Below are 14,408 nucleotides of genomic sequence, written 5' to 3'. Positions count from 1 at the left end.
ATGCGAAGACTTCATGCATTTGAGTCAAAGCTATCTTTCTTTTGCCAATAGCACAAAACAACACAGATCCATCTCAACTAAAAAAGCACATCAATTAAAAACAATGGATTACAGAAGTTGAAGGATATGAAAGAAATGAAAAAGTATTCGTCTAATTGCTCTCAGTGGGAAGTAAACATTCATAAAGCAAGCAGGGATTAGGAATTAAGAGGCACACTGACGGGGGGTACTGCTGGCGTTATCAGAAGACAACGACAAAGAAGTCTTTGGAAAAAAGGAAATTTGGGTTTTGGACTTCAGGCAAAAAGCGTCCATCGCTCCTGAGTGACAAATCCGCTTGCTTTTTAAGATTCTCAGCCCTAAAACAAGCCCTTCATGCCCCCCTTCCCTTTTGCCTCCATATTTATCTGTCTCTCCTTTTGAACGCCCCTCATGCAGAGTCCCCTGTCTCACTTTCTCTTTTCTTTCCTTTAATTTTTTTTTTCTTTGAATAATTTACTGCAGCAGGGGAGGTTGGAAGTGCGTTTATTTTGAGTGTGTTTGCGCTTTAAACAGAATACTTAATGACTGCCGATGGGAAAGAGACTGCATTAATCCCATTTATGTTGAGACCTTTTACATGTACTGACACCCGTGGCAGACAGGCAGGGCCAAGGCGCGCGTGTGTGTGTGTGTGTGTGTGTGTGTGTGTGTGTGTGTGTGTGTGTTTGTGGGGCATGTGGGCTCTTTCACCACATGCTCATGATCCCCTATCACATCTGTGCAAAGACACAACCTTATTACTGTGTGTGTGTGTGTGTGTGTGTGTGTGTGTGTGTGTGTGTGTGTGTGTGTGTGAGGCGTGAGGGAGAGAGAGGATCAAAATGCCAAACTCTGTGCATATATACTGTACCTCCACCCTCGATCAAGGCGAGGCCTTTGGGGCACCCCCCTCCCCACCCCCCCTCCCCTCCCACTCACAGAGTTGATTTGAAAAACCTCCTGATGAAATGCACATCTTTCAAAGTGTACATCTTCAATGCTATTGCGGCATTTCCATAAACGTGGAAGCATCTTTGAAAACATTTTTATTTTTCCGGAACAGGCGCATATTGAATTTCATAGTGTCCTTTCAAGTGTTTTCACTTCTATATGTTTTTTTTTTTTTAACTATAGATTATTTTGCTTTACTGAAGGACATAGGAAAGTCAAGGATGAAGAGTTTGCTGAATAGGGAAAAGTGATTTTGTCTTATTTCTTTTGTTGTAGAGTGGTACCTTGGTTTTTGTTTTCTGTTCTAAAACGTGAGACAAATTACATTATTGTAGTGATATGTAATACCACTCATTTTTTTTCCGGTCCCATACCGAGTAAAATTCAGGCCGGTATCGGCGATACCGATCCGACACCGATAGTTTGTGTGAAATGCGAGTACAGTGGAATCTCTATTTACGATCCTAATATGTTTCCCATAAGAATCAATTAAACATGAATAATTTATTCTAGCCTTGACAAAAGACTATTTTAGAAGACACGATAATATATATATATATATATATATATATATATATATATATATATATATATATATATATATATATATATATATATATATATATATATATATATATATATATTAGGGATGTCCGATAATGGCTTTTTGCCGATATCCGATATTCCGGTATTGACCAAACCCTTAATTACCGATACCGATATCAACCGATACCAATATATACAGTCGTGGAATTAACACATTATTATGCCTAATTTGGACAACCAGGTATGGCGAAGATAAGGTCCTTTTTAAAAACATTAATACAAATAAAATAAGATAAATAAATTAAAAACATTTTCTTGAATAAAAAAGAAAGTAAAACAATATAAAAATAGTTACATAGAAACTAGTAATTAATGAAAATGAGTAAAATTAATTGTTAAAGGTTAGTACTATTAGTATCCCTCTAGACTGTATTGATATATATTGATATATAATGTAGGAACCAGAATATTAATAACAGAAAGAAACAACCCTTTTGTGTGAATGAGTGTAAATGGGGGAGGGAGGGTTTTTGGGTTGGTGTACTAATTGTAAGTGTATCTTGTGTTTTTTATGTTGATTTAATAAAAAAATAAAAAATAAATAAAAAAATAAAAAAAACCCCGATACGATAATAAAAAAAACCCGATACCGATAATTTCCGATATTACATTCTAAAGCATTTATTGGCCGATAATATCGGCCTGCCGACATCTCTAATATATATATATATATATATATATATATATATATATATATATATATACTACAGGCCAAAAGTTTGGACACACCTTCTCATTCAGTGCGTTTTCTTTATTTTCATGGCTATTTACATTGTAGATTGTCACTGAAGGCATCAAAACTATGAATGAACACATGTGGAGTTATGTACTTAACAAAAAAAGGTGAAATAACTGAAAACATGTTTTATATTCTGGTTTCTTCAAAATAGCCACCCTTTGCTCTGCTTACTTTTTCGCACACTCTTGGCATTCTCTCGATGAGCTTCAAGAGATTGACTTAGACTTAGACTTCCTTTTTATTGTCATTCAAATTTGAACTTTACAGTACAGATAAGAACGAACATTTTGTTACATTAGCTCATGGTACTGCAGGATAAAAAAAGCCATAAGGTGCATATATAAATAAATAAATAGGTTACTGTACAGATAAATATATTGCACTTTTTCACATGCATCCACGTTTTTTATTCCAGCGAGTTAATCCATTTTGGGGGGAGTTGAGGGGATAATTATGATGCGTTCAAGAGTCTTACGGTCTGAGGGAAGAAGCTGTTACAGAACCTGGATGTTCTGCTTCGGAGGCTGCGGAACCTCTTTCTCGAGTCCAGCAGTGAAAACAGTCCTTGGTGGGGGTGGGAGGAGTCTTTGCAGATTTTCTGAGCCCTGGTCAGGCAGCGGCTTTTTGCGATCTCCTGGATAGGAGGAAGAGGAGTCCTGATGATCTTTTCCGCTGTCCTCACCACTCTCCGGAGAGACTTCCAGTCTGAGGCATTGCAGGCTCCAGTCCAGACAGAGATGCTGTTGGTCAGCAGGCTCTCTGTGGGGGTTGGTGGTAGCGGTGTATATTGTAGCGTCCCGGAAGAGTTAGTGCTGCAAGGAGTTCTGGGTATTTGTTCTGTTGTGTTTATGTTGCATTACGGTGCTGATGTTCTCCCGAAATGTGTTTGTCATTCTTGTTTGGTGTGGGTTCATAGTGTGGCTGTCATGTCTGTGTGATCAGGTTTTATTTTTGGACTTTTTGTGCAGTTTTGTTTTGTCACCATAGTTACCCATTAGTTTCACCTGTCATGTCACGCACCTGTTTTGAGTCACGCACCTGTTGTTAATCATGTCCATAAGTATTTAAGTTCATTCATTTTCTGTTGTTCGTCCTGACGACCTCACACCACATTTATGCTCTGTCCATTCCTCTAAGATCCTGCTTCATGTCCCTTGCCAAAGTAAGTTTTGGTTCCATGTTTATAGTCTTTTTGTTTTTCATAGTTTGTTCTCCGCCACTGTGCGCGCTTTCATTTATTCCTTTTTTTTGATAATAATAAATCATGTACCTTAATTCCCGTCTCGCCCGTGCCAACTTTCCGTTGCATCCTGGAAAAGCAAACTTCCAAGATCAGGACATGCCAGTAGGTCGTCAGCAGACCCGCTTTTCCTCACCTAAGTTGGCCGAGTTGGATAGATTGGACGAAGGAACGTGGGAGGTCCTGCGCGCCATGGAAGCCGAGACGCTTCGCTATTCCCCCAGGGAGCGCAGGGGGATGATGTGGGGGAATGGAGGCAAGCTGGTGCCGATCGGCGCGTCGCTCCCGTCCCGGAAACGTCGCCAAGGACGGGGAAAGACTTCCGCGAGCCGGCAGGACACGCCACTCCCACAAGCCCCTCCCCCTCCGGGCGGAAGCAAGCAGCAGCCAGCCCGGCTTCCACAGGATGACATCACAGCCCAGGATTTTTTTTTCAATACTTTTTCTTTAGATCACTCGCCTCCAGCTAAAAACTCTAATGCCATGTCTTTGATAAAACATTATCAAAACATGTTTTTAGAAATCAGGTCTAGTCAGTCACAGCCATCCCAATTTCATGCCCCGCCCCCCAAGACTCATGCCCCGCCCCCCAAGACTCAAGTCCCGCCCCCGTCACAATTTTTTTCTTTTTTTCCGCCCACACAACCCCAGGTGGGGGATAAAGAAAAATATTGTGGCCAAAATAAAGGGGAAATTTCTGCCCTCCCCCGCCCACCCCTACAGAGATTTCCAGACCGCAGGGAGCGCGTCTGGTATCCGCCCCTTGAGGGGGGGGGCTGGGGTCGGGAGCTGTGTAGGTGGGGTGGCTCTGCATCACCATGTCAAGCCACAGCCTCCAGCACGGCCGCCACCACCAGTCTTCCGACCTGCCAAGCCACAGCCTCCAGCACGACCGCCCTCACCAGTCTTCCGACCCGTCAAGCCACAGCCTCCAGCACGACCGCCCTCACCAGTCTTCCGCCATGCCAAACCGCAACCCCCAGCTAGGCCACCTCCACCTGCTCCAAGGCTAGCACCACGGCTAGCTGCTCCAAGGCTAGCACCTGTCGCCGCACCTGTCGCAGCACCACGGCTAGCACCTGTCGCCGCACCAGTTGCCGCACCAAGGCTAGCACCAGCTCCACCACGCCAAGTTCCACGGCAGACTTCAGTACCCGCACCACGCCTAGCCGCATCATGCCAAGCTCCGGTACCAGCTCCACGCCGCCAAGCACTGCCAAGCCAAGACCAAGACCCTCCACGCCAAGACCAAGACCCTCCACGCCAAGTCCAAGACCAAGACCCTCCACGCCAAGTCCAAGACCAAGACCCTCCACTCCAAGACCAAGACCAAGACCCTCCACGCCAAGTCCAAGACCAAGACCCTCCACGCCAAGTGCCGCCAGTCGCAGCTCCAAGACGCCAAGTGCCGCCAGTCGCAGCTCCAAGACGCCAAGTGCCGCCAGTCGCAGCTCCAAGACGCCAAGTGCCGCCAGTCGCAGCTCCTCGTCGGCCACGGATATGGCCGCTACCTGGTCGTCCGCCACGCCAAGTGCGCCCACCTCCCAGTCGGCCACGAATGTGGCCAATCCCTGGGCGCCCGCCTCGCCTGCTGCAGCGGCGTTCCACTCGCCGCCGCCACTTGACTTTGCCTCGGTGGATTCGGGGCCACTTGGGCTGGCGACCCACCGCCATGTCCCCCTCCCGCCCTCCCATGACTATTGATCTTTGTTTTTTTTAATGGACATCTGGTATCTGTCCTTAAGGGAGGGGCTCTGTCATGTCTGTGTGATCAGGTTTTATTTTTGGACTTTTTGTCCAGTTTTGTTTTGTCACCGTAGTTACCCATTAGTTTCACCTGTCATGTCACGCACCTGTTTTGAGTCACGCACCTGTTGTTAATCATGTCCATAAGTATTTAAGTTCATTCATTTTCTGTTGTTCGTCCTGACGACCTCACACCACATTTATGCTCTGTCCATTCCTCTAAGATCCTGCTTCATGTCCCTTGTCAAAGTAAGTTTTGGTTCCATGTTTATAGTCTTTTTGTTTTTCAGAGTTTGTTCTCCGCCACTGTGCGCGCTTTCATTTATTCCTTTTTTTTGATAATAATAAATCATGTACCTTAATTCCCGTCTCGCCCGTGCCAACTTTCCGTTGCATCCTGGAAAAGCAAACTCCCAAGATCAGTACATGACAGTGGCGAATATTTGTAACAGTGTTAAAGTTGTTTATACGGCCACCCTCAGTGTGACCTGTATGGCTGTTGATCAAGTATGCTTTGCATTCACTTATGTGTGTGTAAAAGCCGCATATAATATGTGACTGGGCCGGCACGCTGTTTGTATGGAGGAAAAGCGGACGTGATGACATGTTGTAGAGGACGCTAAAGGCAGGGCCTTTAAGGCACGCCCCCAGTGATGTTGTCCGGGTGGAAATCGGGAGAATGGTTGCCCCAGGTGATTTTCGGGAGGGGCACTGAAATTCGGGAGTCTCCCGGGAAAATCGGGAGGTTGAAACCCATACCGATAATTTCCGATATTACATTTTTAAAGCATTTATCGGCCGATAACATCTCTAATTCTAACTTGTAAATAAACGTAAATAAAAGTCCGCCTACTGCAGAGCCAATGTGAGGTCACATATTCCACCTATAGAACCCAATAAAAAAACATCCAAAAAGCGCCAACAATACTCCATTTACATTTTGTGACTTGAATATTAAACAAGTATTAGTGATATTGTTATTATACGCGCTAAGGCAGACAATATGCTCACTACTGTTTGCATACTTGCCAACCCTCCCGATTTTCCCGGGAGACTCCCGAATTTCAGTGCCCTTCCCGAAAATCTCCCGGGGCAACTATTCTCCCAAATTTCTCCCGAATTTCTCCCAATTTCCACTCAGACAACAATATTGGGGGCGTGCTTTAAAGGGACTGTCTTTGCGTGCCGGCCCAGTCACATAATATTTACGGCTTCTCACACACGCAAGTGAATGCAACGCATACAACAGAAAATGAATGAACTTAAATACTTATGGACATGATTAACAACAGGTGCGTGACTCAAAACAGGTGCGTGACATGACAGGTGAAACTAATGGGTAACTATGGTGACAAAACAAAACTGCACAAAAAGTCCAAAAATAAAACCTGATCACACAGACATGACAGCCACACTATGAACCCACACCAAACAAGAATGACAAACACATTTCGGGAGAACATCCGCACCGTAACACAACATAAACACAACAGAACAAATACCCAGAACCCCTTGCAACACTAACTCGGGACGCTACAATATACACCCTCGCTAAAAAAAACCCGCCCCCCCAACCCCGCCCACCTCAACCTCTCGTATTTTATTATGTTTGGAAGTCTGCAGTGAGTAATAATCAGTGATGAAGAAAAAAAAAAGCAACGTTGTGATGCGTTTTTTAAAGTAATGCGCCGCGTATGCTTAAAATGATCAAAATACATAAATATTAAATGTTATTATAATTATGCCCGTTACTAAATTACATATATACTTACATCATGTATATACAACCTCAATGGAGGTGTGTTTTAGGGGTATTATAGGCAGAATAGAGCGGCTCCCACAGGCTCTATTGTAAGCTGACTTTTGACCGCATTTATTTAATATTTAGAGTGCATTAAAAAAAATAGATCCGTCGTCATGTCTTTCATAATGATTGTCAACGATAGGCAAAACTCCAAAAAAAAGTGCAGTTCCCCTCACACACACACACACGCACACGCACGCGCACACACACACACACACACACACACACACACACACACACACACACACACACACACACACACACACACACACACACACACACACACACACAGTCTTGTTGGTGTTCTCGAAAACAAAAAAGGAAAATCATTTTACTTTGTGTCTGGGATTATTTGTGGCATTCATCGATTTATTTCAAGTTTTCGGGCTTCATGCAGATCCCATGTACACAAACACAGGTAGCCATAGGTAAGAAAAGTTGGTTTTGAGTTATTGAAACAGTAATATGTGTTCATGAATGTCAGGCCTAATGAGTGAACATGCAGTAAATCATCCACTGGTTTGAAAACAAATAAGTTTTGTTGCATACTATGAAATGAAATATGCAACCATTTTTATTTTACCCTTCTTACTTTACTTGAAGTCATACTTGCCAACCTTGAGACCTCCGATTTCGGGAGGTGGTGGTGGGGGGCATGGTTAAGAGGGGAGGAGTATATTTACAGGTAGAATTCACCAAGTCAAGTATTTCATATATATATATATATATATATATATATATATATATATATATATATATATATATGTATATATATATATATATATATATATATATATATATATATATATATATATATAAACACTACAAACAAAAATATTATATTACTACCAACATTTCAAAAATCAACAGTGGGTTTTAACATTACTACACATAATACCACATACAAAAAAAATGCATGTACAGCACGCACAAATATAGAAATGTCTAGATTATGACTTATGTACTTAATTTGTTTTAGCTATATTATGTAGTAAGAAAAATAATGTTTTCTATAGGACTTGATACATAAAAAATGCGCTATAAAATACTGCCATACAAAATATGTTTTGCTTTAAGAAAAACAATGTTAAAACCATAGGAATGCATGATTGTCTAAAAGCTCCACACTTGTTTAATTATTGTAAACCAAGAGGGAGGAGTATATTTATAGCTAGAATTCACTGAAATACAAGTATTTCCTTTATATATATATATATATATATATATATATATATATATATATATATATATATATATATATATATATATATATATATAAATAAAATAAATACTTGACTTTCAGTGAATTCTAGCTATATACATATATATTTATTTTATTATATATATATATATATATATATATATATATATATATATATATATATATATATATATATATATAAATATATAAATAAGAGAAATACTTGAATTTCAGTGTTCATTTATTTACACATATACACACACATAACACTCATCTACTCATTGTTGAGTTAAGGGTTGAATTGTCCATCCTTGTTCTATTCTCTGTCATTATTTTTCTAACCATGCTGGACACCCTCTCTGATGATGCATTCTGCTTCGTCTCCTTGTTGTGTGCGCAGTTGTGCACTGCACTCTCTAAAAGCCCTAGATGTTATTGTCACATATGCATGTACAGTAGATGGCAGTATTGTCCTGTTTAAGAGTGTCACAACATTGCTGTTTACGGCAGACAAACTGCTTTACGATAGACGAAAACCTGACTGCTGTTGTTGTGTGTTGTTGCCGCGCTGGGAGGACGTTAATGAAACTGCCTAACAATAAACCCACATAAGAAACCAAGAACTCGCCCTCGATCATTCTACAGTTATAACGTGATTGGGCAGGCAAGCTGTTTATATTGTGGGAAAGCGGACGTGAAAACAGGCTGTCGACACGTCACTCAGATCCGCCTGAATTTCGGGAGATTTTCGGGAGAAAATTTGTCCCAGGAGGTTTTCGGGCGAGGCGCTGAATTTCGGGAGTCTCCCGGAAAATCCGGGAGGGTTGGCAAGTATGCTTGAAGTAGTTCAAATACTTACTTAGACAGTTGTGTGGATTTAAATCATCAAACTTTTTCACAGCGCTTTAGCACCAGTTGCAAACCTGCTGTGCGCCTAAAATCTCTCTTGGTTTGTTTTTGAATTGAGATAACATAAAGTCTCAATAAAAGTTTTCTGCTGCTGTTGCTTAATGGATTTGCCAGCATATGGCATATTCCACTAAAGAGTAACATATGGTGGCACTGAATTACGTTTTAGTTCCAGAGGAAAGAAAACGAGAGGAGGGAGGTTTTCTCCGATTCTGCCCGTCTTCCTCTCTTTCACTCTCTCCTTCATCCATCTGGCACCTCCCAAACTGTACATCACGCAACTAGTGAGACATTCTTTGTCAAAGACTTTGAAGTACCGTATTTTTCGGAATATAGGTCGCACCGGAGCATAAGTCGCACCTGCCGAAAATGCATAATAAAAAAAGAAAAAAACATATATAAGTCGCACTGGAGCCCTATGAAAAAAACTGCGACTTATAGTCCGAAAAATACAGTAGTTGGATTCGGACTTCTTTCTACTAACCAAACTGTTGATATTGCGGCATACAATTTCAGTTGTATTACGGTACACTTGATCCCTTCTCAGCCTAGTGATCTGTGCAACAATTAGCATGGGAGTGCATCCTTCCTGACAAGCTGACATTTTAACAAAGTGGGTTGGGGTTTTATTGATTGCTTGTGTAGTTTAACAAGGTGTCGTTTATGTTGATTGCTGTGTGCGTGTAAGGCTGTGCGTGCGTGTGTGTGTGTGCTCCTAATTTATATTTGTCTCATTAATTCACAATTTTTCCTTGTAAATAACTTTAAATTGCCATATAAATGATAAATGGGTTGTACTTGTATAGCACTTTTCTACCTTCAAGGTACTCAAAGCGCTTTGACACTACTTCCACATTTTACCCATTCACACACACATTCCCACACTGATGGAGGGAGCTGCCATGCAAGGCGCTAACCAGCACCCATCAGGAGCAAGGGTGAAGTGTCTTGCTCAGGACACAACGGACATGACGAGGTTGGTACTAGGTGGGGATTGAACCAGGGACCCTCGGGTTGCGCACGGCCACTCTTCCACTGCGCCACGCCGTCCCTGTGAGGTAGTGTGTCCTTTCACTAATTGGTTACATCAGGGAACCAAAGTACACCCAAGAACCAAAATGGCTTCTGTGTACATCTCCATTTCTAGCTTCTTATGTCACCTTTCATCAACAGAAGGTCACCAAAGTAATTGTTACGTGTACAGGGGAAGAAGACGGTACAGACAGCAGGGACATCGTTTTAGCTCTATTTTATTTATATATAAATACAATATGCAATGAGGCGTGTCACTAAACCAAAATGTGTATGTGTGCGACTATGTGTAGTGATTATGTGTTGAGTGTTATCGGGAGTTGTTGAAGGTGCGTGTTGAGTGAGAGGCGGTCCGTGAGCAGGCGTGAGGTCGAAAATCCAAAAGTGGCAGCCAGGGAACCAGAGGGGAACACAGGGAGACAAGACACACAGCTCGCAATCAGGGAATGGAGGATTGCTGCGGGAACAAAACGACACGGGACACAAGGAGCACGACGGGGAAAGAACACAAAGAGAGAGAGAGAGAGAACATAGAGCTTGATAAGACGGCTTACTGTACGGGAACAGGTAACTACGTTCTGGGCCGGAACGCAGGTTTACACTGGCTTAAGAAGGCAGGTCTCTCATCAGCTTCAGGTGTGCAGATTGCTGATTGATTGCAGCTGCCTGCTGCAGCCGGAGTGGCGCTCTTGGAGGTGCGCTCAGCGCAGCGCACAGATGAATGCGCACTGAGGTGCGCCCAGACCATGACACTAATAGAGCATTTTGAAATCGCAGGTCTCTCAGATATTTGCCTATGAATGGCACACATATTATTTTAACATTTAGTAAGTGCAAATTGGATCTGTTGCTATATTGTTAATATATTCTTCTGGTTTTATTAGTGCATGTTTTATTTATTGCTTTGTACTTTTTATCCTTTTTTCCCCCGCACCACATAGGTTGACTGGCAACACTTATTAGTCCCTAGTGTGTGAATGTGAGTGTGAATGTTGTCTGTCTATCTGTGTTGGCCTTGCGATGAGGTGGCGACTTGTCCACAGTGTACTTTGCCTTCTGCCCGAATGCAGCTGGGATAGGCTCCAGCCACCCCCGCGACCCCAAGAGGGACAAGCGATAGAGAATGGATGGATGGATGGATGGATGGATGTTTGCACCCCCTGGCAGCAAGTAAGAATTTCATAAACAGGGAAACATTCTTCCAATGATAATACACTTTGAATTGAATTTTCATTGCAATTTTTGACAATATCATGGCCATTAACATGTTTTTAAAGAAAAAAAAGAATACAGTCAATGTCATAAAAAATAAGTCCATAGAAAAGAACAGTTGAATAAATAAATAATGGGATAGCTACAAAAAAATACAAAAAACACTTTGCATTGCATTTTTAGGTTGTATTTGCATACACTTTTTTTTTTTTTTCCACTGAGCCAGCGCTATCTTTCTTCTCTTATCCCAACCTATTTTATGGAAAACTGCAAACTGTAAGATTGATCTCATGCAGTTAAAGTTTATCCTGCATATATGTAAGAATTGCATTGCTTTGACATACACTTCATGCATGTTATTTATGATGTGTACACTGCTTACTTATAGAGTCTGAGGCATGATTATTTTGAATAGACCAGATGCCTGTGTGTACTCTTTTAGTCCGTGTGTGTGTGTGTGTGTGTGTACGCGTGTGTGTGCGCTTTGAAATCAACTTTATGCTAATCTAGTTCCACGCCTTGACAATCTGAGTGAGGGGATGCATTTGCATAACGAGCTAGAGCAGTGAACAACAGGGGGTCTGAGCAGGGTACGGAGCGGTGTGTGTGTGTTTGTGTGTGCAATTGAAGGTGTGTAGGTGAGAGAAAGAGCTTTAAAAAGACAAAATGTCAGTCTACTGCCTCGTTTGCTCTTTCGTTCTGTCGTATTTAGAAGTGGGCTTCCTGACTGCAGCTTGAATCTCATTTACACCTTCAAAAGTGTGCAGTCTGGGAGGCTGAACATCAACACTCACACACACACAAATACACACACACGCACACACTCATCTTTTCTCAATGGCATGACAAAAAGCCAAGAGAGGGACTTGGCTTGAAAATACATTCATTAAAAGATGAAAGTAAATATGAATATTATCTTTGTCACTGTTTGTGTTGTCTTATGTGCTCTTGCTTGTTTGTTTATAACATCAAGCCTGACTCCCAATAGGAACATTTGGGGGGGCTGAAGCTCAAAAGCACACACGCACACAAAGACACACACACACACACACACACACACACACACACACACACACACACACACACACACGCACACGCACACACACACACACGCAATGTTCATTGCCGCTGCTGGCACCACGCCATCCTGTCTGGGCCTGTCTATTTGTACGGGGCAAACTGTCTGCCCTAATCAGTGCCAGCATGTCGCCTATATGTACACTGCTCCAGGGGGACCCGTGTGTGTGTGTGTAAGCGCGCGTGTGTGTGTGTGTGTGTGTGTGGTTCCGTCTGTTCAGCCTAACAGGCGACCCAGTGACCATGTGGGTACAACAGCGCTCGTTACACTTGCGACCCCAATCCCATTTGAAATGTGCACCCAGGTTTTATGTGTGTGCTTACATCAACATAAAATGTCGACCTGCAGGAGGCTTTAAGCGCATATGGATGCAAATGGGCATGAGGCGCACAGTATGGACGTCTGCAGTTATGATTTTAAACATACTTACTGCTGCAAGCCGCTTATATAAAACACACATACAACCACTGTGTTATTCCTGCTACACCAGCATCATATGTAAATGAGTAAACTTTATTAAGTATGCCTCAGAGATGCAAACGACCCAGGGTTTCTTTTTCAGAAGTGGGATCTGTGATGATGTTTGATAAGAAATTATCGAGTTCGAGCCAATTATCGAATCCTCTTATCGAACCGATTCCTAATCGATTCTCTTATCGAGTCCAGATAGGCTTTTGTATATGGGAAAAAAAACACAATATTTGGTTTCACAAAAGCTCACTTTTATTATACAAGAAAAAAATAAAATCTAATAAATAAATAAATATTGACTGTTAACCCCCTAAAAAGATAAAATAAAATAAATAAATATTGACTGTTGTTACTCAAAGTATATTAAGTGGGATTTTTCAGAAAAACAAATATATACAGTTTCACAAAAACAACCTGTCTCTGTGATCACTATAGGTGTATAAATTATAATATAGTGTTAAATAAATAATACAGCTCTCCAAAAAGTGCACTTCTGCTGCGATTTGACATAACTGTTTGTTATGATGCTTTGAAATTTTTGCACTTTATTTCTTATTGCAAGAAAATTCTATGAAGAGAAAAGTTGTTTGCAAATGTGGTTACAATGCTAAAAAATGAAAAGTTAAAGCTAAAGAAAGAAATACACTTTATTGAGTTAACATTATTTCTTTATAGGGGGAAAGATGTGATGTTTTGAGCTAGGCTAGTTAATATAACAACTACACTACCCAGCATGCAACGGGAGTGACGAGCATGCGCGGTAGCCCCGAAAAGTGTTGTTGTATGTCGCCAGCCGGCAGCTAAGAATGATGTTATGAGCACGCTGTGAAAGTAAACGTCAAGAACTCAGCCAACACGCCTCGTCTGCATTATTTATAATTAGACTGACAACACATATACAGTGTGACTTTGTTTTGTTTACAAGGAAAGAAAAACAAAAGTTAAAAAAGGGAGATATGTTGTATATATATGTATGTGCTGCGGTTGATTTAAGAACGTTGCGACAGCTGCCGTAAAGGAGGTGCGTTGCTAGCCTGGTTGCTATGTTTCCGGTTGGTCGTAAAAGTGTTCGTCATGTGTTTGTACCCTGCTCAAATCTCTCAGTAAAGTTATTCATTGGATTATACCTTTTGTTTTGAACTTTATTACACCTTGGAGCGCTTTTTCCGGTCCATTGTTTTTCCTGCTTTCGCTATCTGCGCCTAATGACTGAGCTACGTGACGTCATTTCTTATGATGTCTCACGGGGCATTTCTGATCGGGACGGGATTCGTTCCGAGGGATTCGAATGAAGAACCAACTCTTTTTCTTTACTATAGTGGTCTCGATAACGTGTACCGGTTCTCAAAAAGGGATTCGAGTCCTAGCACTTGGTTCTTTTCTTATCAAACAACCCTG

This window comes from Nerophis lumbriciformis, linkage group LG04, assembly GCF_033978685.3.
Source record: "Nerophis lumbriciformis linkage group LG04, RoL_Nlum_v2.1, whole genome shotgun sequence".
In the NCBI taxonomy this organism is placed as follows: domain Eukaryota; kingdom Metazoa; phylum Chordata; class Actinopteri; order Syngnathiformes; family Syngnathidae; genus Nerophis; species Nerophis lumbriciformis.
The sequence above is the reverse complement of the archived record's forward strand: the minus strand, read 5'-3'. Positions refer to the sequence as shown.